The sequence below is a fragment of the Rhinopithecus bieti genome, unplaced genomic scaffold, assembly GCF_001698545.2.
Source record: "Rhinopithecus bieti isolate Rb0 unplaced genomic scaffold, ASM169854v2 scaffold_33302, whole genome shotgun sequence".
Lineage (NCBI taxonomy): Eukaryota > Metazoa > Chordata > Mammalia > Primates > Cercopithecidae > Rhinopithecus > Rhinopithecus bieti.
Window position 1 is genome coordinate 1,473,901 of NW_016814366.1, and position 9,476 is coordinate 1,483,376.

Here is a 9,476-nt window from a genome sequence, read left to right on the forward strand (position 1 = left end):
CGATCTCCTGACCCTGTGATCCGCCCGTCTCGGCCTCCCAAAGTGCTGGGATTACAGGCTTGAGCCACCGCGCCCGGCCAATAATAATTTTTTAAAAAAGCGTCTGACCATTTTAACTTTTGGGGTAAATGGAAATTAAGTGACTTACTATTTTTTTTTTTTTTTTTTTAGGCAGAGTCTTGCTCTGTCACCAGACTGGAGTGCAGTGGCATGATCTCGCTCACTGCAACCTCTGCCTCCTGGGTTCAAGCAATTTTCCTGCCTCAGCCTCGCATGTAGCTGGGATTACAGTTGTCCGCCACCACGCCTGGCTACTTTTTGTATTTTTAGTAGAGACAGGGTTTCTCCATGTTGGCCAGGCTGGTCTTGAACTCCTGACCTCAGGTGATCCGCCCGCCTTGGCCTCCCAAAGTGCTGGGATTACAGGCGTGAGCCACCACGCCCGGCCACTATTCGTATGGATAGGAATGAATTTAATTCCCTCCTCCTCTGTGAGAGCTATCTTTTAGAAAAAAGTTTATTGTCTTTACTGGTTATAAAATTAACACATACACAATCATAAGATTAGAAAATATGGACAATTAGGATAATGAGTATGATAGCTAATAGTTTTTTAGTATGCATGATGTGTTCAGCACTCTTTTAAATGCTTTACATATATAAATATGTTGAATTCCTCATGTTACCCATGAGGTAGGAAATATTATTGCCACCATTTTGCTGATAATGAAACTGAGAGGTATGGAAGGGCTAAGTTTTTTTCTCAAGGTTACACAACCAGATAATAAGGATCACAAATAATCACATTATCTAGAGACAATCATCATTTCAGTGAATATCTTCCATGCTTTTCTGCATCATATCTTTATTTAAATGAAATATTAAACGACAATTTTGTAACCTGCATTTTTTTAGTCTGTCTTATTCATTTGTTACTCAAAAAATCTTATTTTTGACTAGATTCAGACTTGGAAGTAGAAGCTTGCAGAGAGGACAGTCTGCGTCTCTTGTCAATCTGTTCTTCATGCTTCCTTCTCTTTAGCCTCCTTCATTCTCCTGGCCAAAAGTTTAGCATATTCTGCAGCCACTTCCTTATTTTTCTTAATTCTCTGTTTCTTCAGAGCAATATGCCACCGTTTGTGCTGCAGTACACGTGGGGTAAGTAACAAGATACTGAATCTTGGGTGCTTTAGTCCTAGATTTCTTACCTTCTTTGTTTAAGGGCTATCTTACAACACACTGGTGGACATCATCACATTTAGAGAGACTGAAAAGTTTGCAGATTCTGCTAGCTCTTTCGGGCCCAAGGCGACAAGGCACCATAGTATCAGTCAGTCGGGGAATATCCTTCTCTCCTTTTTTCACAATAACCAAGTTGAGAATGCTCAGATTGGCATCCACAATGCAACCACAAGCAGATTTTCACTTCCTTTTTCCAGTTCTCCTTGGTCTGTAACAGGAATGCCTTTTATTCAGTAGCAGGTGGACATGGCCATTGGTCAAGACACCCTGATTCATAGGGAAACCTTGTTTGTTGTTCCCACCGCTGATTCAGACCCCATAACCCTTCCAGTCTTTACCCAGAGCATCAGCAGCAACTTCTGTTGCCACACGCTTCTCATAAAAAGTATGAAGTTCGTGTTCATTGTCCACTTCAATGAGTTTCTGGCAGCCAGTGGCCGGGAAGGAGATGTTCAGCTTCATCTTGAAGCAGCTGATCGCTTTCAGGACACCATGAAAAAGAGCTGTAGCCTGCATTTTTAACTTAATAATATTACATCAGCCGGACATGGTAGCACATGCCTATAGTCTCAGCTACTCAGGAGGCTGAGGCGGGAGGATTGCTTGAGCCTAGGAGTTTGAGACCAGACTGGGCAATATAGTGAGACCCTGTCACTGAACAGTTTTTGTAATTATCAGGGCATGGTGGAGGATGCCTGTCGTCCCAGCTACTCGGGAGGCTGAGGTGGGGGGATTGCTTGAGCCCAGGAGTTAAAGGTTGTAGTGAGCTGTGATCACACCACTGTGCTCCAGCCTGGGCAACAGAGCAATATCGCATCTCTATTTAAAATAATAACAACAATAATATTGCATGGATAGCTTTCCATGGCAATAAACACAATCTTCACCACCATGTTTATGGCCACAGTGTTCCACTATATGAAGTTATGTAATGTAGCCATGATATAGTGCTTTAAACAATGTTGAGATGAACATCTTATCCATTCATTTTTTGTTCACCTGTCTGATATTTTATCTTGGCACAAATTTCGAGAAGCATTGTCACTAAATCCAAGAGAATACATCAGTTTATTTTATATACTTGAGTCTAGAGATAATTGTATTTTTTGTGTATTATTTTCATCACTTTTCTAGATTGAATATTAACAATAAAATGGATAATTAGGTGCCTTCCCATTAGAGAGGAAACAGATTGTTGTATGTTATTTTTTCACATCAAACTACTATCAGTAAATTTGGCAAAAATAAACAGATGAATATATTTCCTCATGAGCTCACTGGGCTTCTTCTCATAGTCTGTCACACTGAAAACATTTAATGGAGTTGTTAGCACCTTCTAGTGGTAAGAAAGCAAAATCTGACCATGATGGCTCAGGTTTGTATGGGTTGTTTTAAAGTAAAAAATCCAAACAGGAACAGAAAACCAAACACCACATGTTCTCACTCATAAGTGGGAGTTGAAAATGAGAACACATGGACGCAGGGAGGGGAACGTCATATACTGGGGCCTGTCGGGGCTGGGGACAAGGGGAGGGAGAGCGTTAGGACAAATACCTAATGCACGCAGGGCTTAAAACCTAGATGATCGGTGCAACAAACCACCATGGCACATGTATACCTATGTAACAAACCTGCACATTCTGCATATGTATCCCGGAACTTGAAGTAAAATTTTAAAAAATAAAATTAAAAGAAGAATGCAAAAAATAAAATAAAAAAATAATCTATATCTTCATGGTATTTTACTTTTACTNATCAGTAAATTTGGCAAAAATAAACAGATGAATATATTTCCTCATGAGCTCACTGGGCTTCTTCTCATAGTCTGTCACACTGAAAACATTTAATGGAGTTGTTAGCACCTTCTAGTGGTAAGAAAGCAAAATCTGACCATGATGGCTCAGGTTTGTATGGGTTGTTTTAAAGTAAAAAATCCAAACAGGAACAGAAAACCAAACACCACATGTTCTCACTCATAAGTGGGAGTTGAAAAATGAGAACACATGGACGCAGGGAGGGGAACGTCATATACTGGGGCCTGTCGGGGGCTGGGGGACAAGGGGAGGGAGAGCGTTAGGACAAATACCTAATGCACGCAGGGCTTAAAACCTAGATGATCGGTGCAACAAACCACCATGGCACATGTATACCTATGTAACAAACCTGCACATTCTGCATATGTATCCCGGAACTTGAAGTAAAATTTTAAAAAATAAAATTAAAAGAAGAATGCAAAAAATAAAAATAAAAAAATAATCTATATCTTCATGGTATTTTTACTTTTTACTTTTCTTTCGTTTTGTTAATATGACTGCAAAGACTAGGAAAGTCCAAAAAATAAATCAGATATTTTGATGTTAATGAGCATAATTTCATCTTAAGTATGAAACCATGTATTGTAGTTCAGCTCTAAAGGTCAAGATATTTCAGGGAATGTTAGGTGTTTTTTTTTAAAAAGGTCAGCTTTTCCCACTATCTCAGACTTGTAAACACCTACTTAAACTGTAATTGTCTTTGTGGTTAATTACTTTTTTTTTTTTTTGGAGATGGAGTTTCACTCTGTCACCCAGACTGGAGTGCAGTGGCCTGATCTCGGCTCACTGCAACATCCACCTCCCAGCAACCTCCACCTCCCAGTTTCAAGCAATTCTCCTGCCTCAGCCTCCCAAGTAGCTGGGATTGCAGGTGCCCACCACGCCCAGCTAATGTTTGTGGTTTTAGTAGATATGGGGTTTCACCATGTTGGCCACTGGTCTCAAACTCCTGAACTCAGATGATCCACCCACCTTGGCCTCCTAAAGTGCTGGGATTACAGGTATGAGACACTGTGTCCTCCCAAAGTGCTGAGATTACAGGCGTGAGTCACCACACCTGGCCTGTGGTCAATTACTTTCTATTTAACCTCCAGCTCAGCATAATACCACTGACTCATATTGACCTAGAAATGCTAACAGGATAGTATTGTGCTAAATCACATTCATCTGGCAACAAGAATAGATGTGACATTGTACATTTAGTAACAAAAGAAAGAAAATGCGGCCCTATTCAGACGAGAAAGTACTGAAGAAGAATTATCCTCCTGTTTTTTCCAATTGCATTCCCTGCACTGGACGGTACAGCAGATCTCTGTCCTCGTCTTATGGTGAGAAAATTTAAAACGCCACTATGAAGATTATCTATTTGACATGATTCAGAACTGTGAACATCATTAATTTGGCTCTTCCCTTATATGACAAGTCTTCCTAAGGTTTTCTTAGTTTCTTAGGACATTAAGAATGTCCTAAGAGTGTTTCATAGTTCTGAGACTTAGACCTCAGACTATAATAGGGTTATGACCAAGAGGGGATTTGAGTATAAGATCAGTTGTAACTCCTAGTTGTGTCCTTCTGTTTCCAGAATATTCCTCCCCACCAGAAGCTCAGGTAGCCTGAGCTTCTGTTGGCACCACAGAAGCTGCTGTTGGCACCACACCTTCTGTAAAAATAACAAGGTGGCATGCTGAGGAGGCAGTGAGATACCACAGGACACATGAGAAATTCATCCAAGTTGGGCTCAAAATAAGCCCTTCCTGGCCGGGCGCGGTGGCTCACACCTGTAATCTCAGCATTTTGGAAGGCTGAGGCGGGGTGGATCACCTAAGGTCAGGAGTTTAAGACCAGCCTGGTCAACATGACGAAACCCCGTCTCTACTAAAAAATACAAAAATTAGCCAGGTGTGGTAGGTGCCTGTAATCCCAGCCACTCATGAGGCTGAGGCAGGAGAATCGCTTGAGCCCAGGAGACGGAGGTTACAGTGAGCTGAGATCATGCCACTGCGCTCCAGCCTGGGCGACAGAGCGAGGCTCTATCTCAAATAAAATAAAATTTAAATTTAAATTTAAATAATAAAAAAAAAGCCCTTCCTAGCAGAGAAGATGGTAGCAGCATTTACTGGAGAAAACTGGACAATCTAACCCTTCCTTTCTGAAAGCAGCTTTTTAGAGGGTGGACAGTTGTTGCTGCACAGAGGTTGCTCATCCTTATTACTGCTGCTGTGTACCTTTCTCTGTGTTCTGGAACTCTTCACTCAACAGTCTTTACCAGAGGCCCTATTCTTGGGGCTGGGGATGCCGTGAATAAGACAGGCAAAGTCCTGCCCTCAGTAAGCAGACATTGTAGCTGGGGAGACAGTGCACAAGTGAATAGTGGCTATGATCCAAAAGAAAAGACAGTGGGATAGGAAGGAGACAGCAGTGATGATTCTAGAGAGATGCTCAGGAAAGCCCATCTGGGGAGATTTCATATTTGAGCTGAGATCTGAAATAAGTGAGCCATGTGGGAAGGTCTAGGGGCAGAGAGAACAGCAAGTGTGGAGCCCTGAAGGGGACTGAGCCTAGTGCTTGTGAGGAACAAGAGGACTGCCAGGGTAGCCAGGGGGAGTACAGGAGGTGGGTGGGCAGGCAAGCAAGAAAGGCCATCGAAATAATGAAGTGTTCTCCACGGCAAGGAAATGTTATAAGACAGTCTCTGAAAAAAATGCTGATGGCAAAAAATTTGGACAATCGGTAATAAAATTAACGACAAGTGCCACACTGTAACTAAACTGCAATGAAATTTACCTCTAAATGCATCTGGGATTTAGCTTCCCCAAACCAAGACATAATAACATATGGAAAATGTTATTAATTCACTCAAGTATGTTTTCAGCACATAGAGTATGCTTAGCACCTACTAGTGGATGAAGATACAGTGTGACGTTCATAGCATAGCAAGAAAGAAGCACAACAAAGTTCAAATAAATCTGGATTTGTGGATCATGGTGAGTGTCATGGAGAAAGACATCAGGGGGATGGGAGCGAAGAGAACAGGAGAGGTTGGGAGGAACATGCCTTGAACATGTTGTCAACCTCCTGTCTGGGGAAGTTGCATCTGAGCTGAGACCTGAGTGAGCATGAGAGGACCGGTGGGAAGACAAGCTTGCAGAGAGTGGGAACATGTGTCGAGGCCTGCGCTGAGCAAGCGCGGCTGGAGAGGAGTGAATGAGGAGAGAGAAGCAGTTTGAGAGGAGGGAGCCGGGTTTCTCAGCCTTAGCACTGCTGATATTTTGGGCTGGACAATTCTTTTTTGAGGGCTGTCCTGTGCATTGCAGGATGTTAAGCAGCATCCCTGGTCTGTACCGCTAGATGCCAGTAACACTTTCCTCTGCTCCACCCCAAGCTGAGACTACCAAAAGAGGCCCCAAACATTGCCAAGTGTCCCCTGGGGGGCAAGAGAAGCACTGGGCTAGAGGCTCAGGCAAGGCCAGGTCAAGCGGAGCTTTGAAGGCCATGATAAGGCACTTTATTCTGAGTCCGATGGTGTTAGAGGAATGTTATGCTCCCCAAAATTCATATGTTGAAGGCCTAACCACCACTGTGATGGTATTAGGAGGTGGGCCTTTGGGATGTGATTAGGTCTTGAGGGTAGACCCCTCATGAATGGGAATTAGTGGCCTTACAGGAAAAGACAGGAGAGAGCTTGCTTCCTCTCTTTCTGCTTTCTGCCATGTGAGGATATAGTCAGATAGACATCTGTAAACCAGGAAGCTGGCCCTCACCAAGTTCCAGACCTGCCAGCGCCTCCATCTTGGACTTCCCAGCCTGCAAAGCTGTGAGAAACAGGTGTTTGTTGTTTAAGCCACCAAGTCTATGAGAATTTGTTAGAGCAGTCTGACATGACTAAGACAAATGGAAAGTCATGGAAAATTCCAAGTAAGGGAAATACGTGATCCCAATTACACCATAGGTAATTGAACCATGTATTATTATCTTTGAAAGTTCTCTTTCAAGAGTATTGAACCATCGTAGTCACTACTATTTTGACTAGAACCTGCCAGTTCCAGTTTACCCTCAGCTTGTATCTGCCTGCATCCAAATCTTGTGTTAGGTTCACTCCCTGGAGTAACTTCTGCTGGTTCAGACAACCACCACGCTGTTTTAAGCAGGCAACTGGGGAAGAGTATGGACTGAAACACACTTTGCCTATCTGAAACATGGGGATCTTATACATCTCAAAGAGCTGTTGCAAGAATAAATGAAAAAAGTGCCTGGCACAGCATCTGGACATACTGACACTCTATAAGTCTTAGAAGGAAGTAGAACAAAATACTGTGGCAGACACAGAGGTGTGCCCCTCAGATCTCCTTTCAAGAAAAATTTTGCTGCTCAACTGCCAAGAATGCAGTGAGCTGACAGCCTCCACTGTTACCACCTCCAGAATCTGCCACTTTTTAGCTAAGGTCATCTTCTTCCTGGAGGGGCACCAGGGCCTGGATATTTCTGCAAAGTGCAGGACTCCTCTAACAGGCAACATGGCTCCAGAGCTCTCTGTTGGGTGGGTGGAGGCTCAGATCTGCAACGTTGTCTGAGCTTTTCCACCCAATACCGCTTCTCCAGTCTCTTTCATTTTTCATAGGCATTACTTCCCACTAAGCCTCTTGCACTAACTCTGTCTCAGATCTGCTTCCCAGAGGACCCAGCTGATGCATCTGTCTATTTACTTTGACTCCTGCCTGCAACTTTCTTCTTTTTCTGTGCTTCCAGATTGCAGTTTTCGGGAAACTCTTACAAGCTTCCTCCTCTGTGTTTCCACAAACTTTTGTTTATATCTTTATTATAGAGGAGGAAAAGGGAATAGTACTTATTGAACACCTGTTGTAGGCCAAGAGCTGTACTGAGGAAATTTTATGTTTGTGTATCCACATTCACTCCGAGTTTTCATACTAGCCTGGTAGGTAGAGCTTAGCATTCTTATATTGTAGACAAAAACTCAGAGTTGCAGTGGTCTGTATTCCTGAATAGTATTTCATTTCAGTCTGCTATTTATTTTCATTATACTACTAAGCATTTAATGTACTTGATTGTACTTTATCTGATTGCATGTCTACTTTGGGGGAGTGGAAATGCTTATTTGTTTTTATAAACAATGACAGAACCCGGTTCTATGTAATATGCATGTAGTAAATGCTTACTGAATGAGTGAATGAATTATGGCTAGATTGGACTTGGACTTACTCTTGTTCTATGTGAAAAGGTGCATTTTGAATAATTGCTAAAATGCATGATAATGAGACTACCACAGGCCTGGATATAGCAGAGCTGCCCAGTTGCTGTTAAATGCTGGGGTTAGATAAAATTAAAACCACCGGATTCTATGGAGGCAATAATGGGATTTGCAGCTAGGATGTTTCAGATTTTAAAAACCTGTCACTTATGATGAGGAAAACAAGGCCAGGTCAGCTGGGCCTGAGGCCAAATGGAGAACGAGGCCAGGTTTAAGGATGAAAATGGCAGACCTAGTCGATTTGCAGAAAGCAAGGGATCCTTACAGCTTCTCGGGGAGACAAACGTAAATATTAGATGTAAGTCTAGGGAAGGACCTTCTGGGTCTGCTACAACAGATGGAGGTCGGGGGAGGTTGGGGGGTGGGGGCATGGTAACTGCAGGAGCTGGGTCATGGTGGGCACAGGATGCAGGTGTTAAGTCTGCTGCAGGAAATTCTTGTTTTTTGGTTTTATTTTTTTCTGAATGAACAAATAGCTCAGCATATTATCGTTATTTTGGCTCCTAAGTTTGAGACATCTGAAAATCAATTGCTGACAGCTACACTCCCACTGCAGTGCTTCACGGCCTGCCCCCCATTTTGTTGACCTGAAAATTTGGAGAGTTGCAATAGAATAGATAATATCTGAGATTATTTCCAAGGAGAAAATTTCATGATTCTCAGCTCCCTAGAGGGCTGGCGGGGGATGAAGGAACAGCCATAAAGGGGCAGGATCAGGGGAGTTCAGACATAACATGACTCACTTGATCCCGACGAATAGCCACCACCTTCCCCCGGACTTGTGAAAATTTGCAACACAGATCCAGATAAACAGTGCCATCTAGTGGCAACTCTCTTGAACTCATCCATCCATTTATCCACCAGCCATCCATTTAATATTTGTAACATGTCTACTATGTGCCCGCTACTATTTAACAGTAACAAGAAAGATTCTGAAGGCTCCTCTCTAGTGAAACATTCTAACCAGGGACAGACAAGTCCCAAGTCCCATAGTGGTAGTGTAGACCTCATTAATTGACAGTTCAGATGTTTCCAACTTGGAGGTCAAAATTAAATATAATACACTAAGCTACTTGTTCCCTTTTATAAGTGAAAATTATCTTTTAATGTAGAGAAGATGAATCCAGGAGTTCCAAAATTAGCCTGGGCAACAT

The 9,476-nt window shown here is 42.6% G+C and overlaps 1 pseudogene; it reads right to left on the minus strand.

Annotated features, from left to right (window-relative positions):
• Positions 1-946: 946 nt before the first annotated feature.
• Positions 947-1,704, minus strand: LOC108514070 (40S ribosomal protein S6 pseudogene; annotated as a pseudogene).
• Between the last annotated feature and the right edge of the window lie 7,772 nt (positions 1,705-9,476).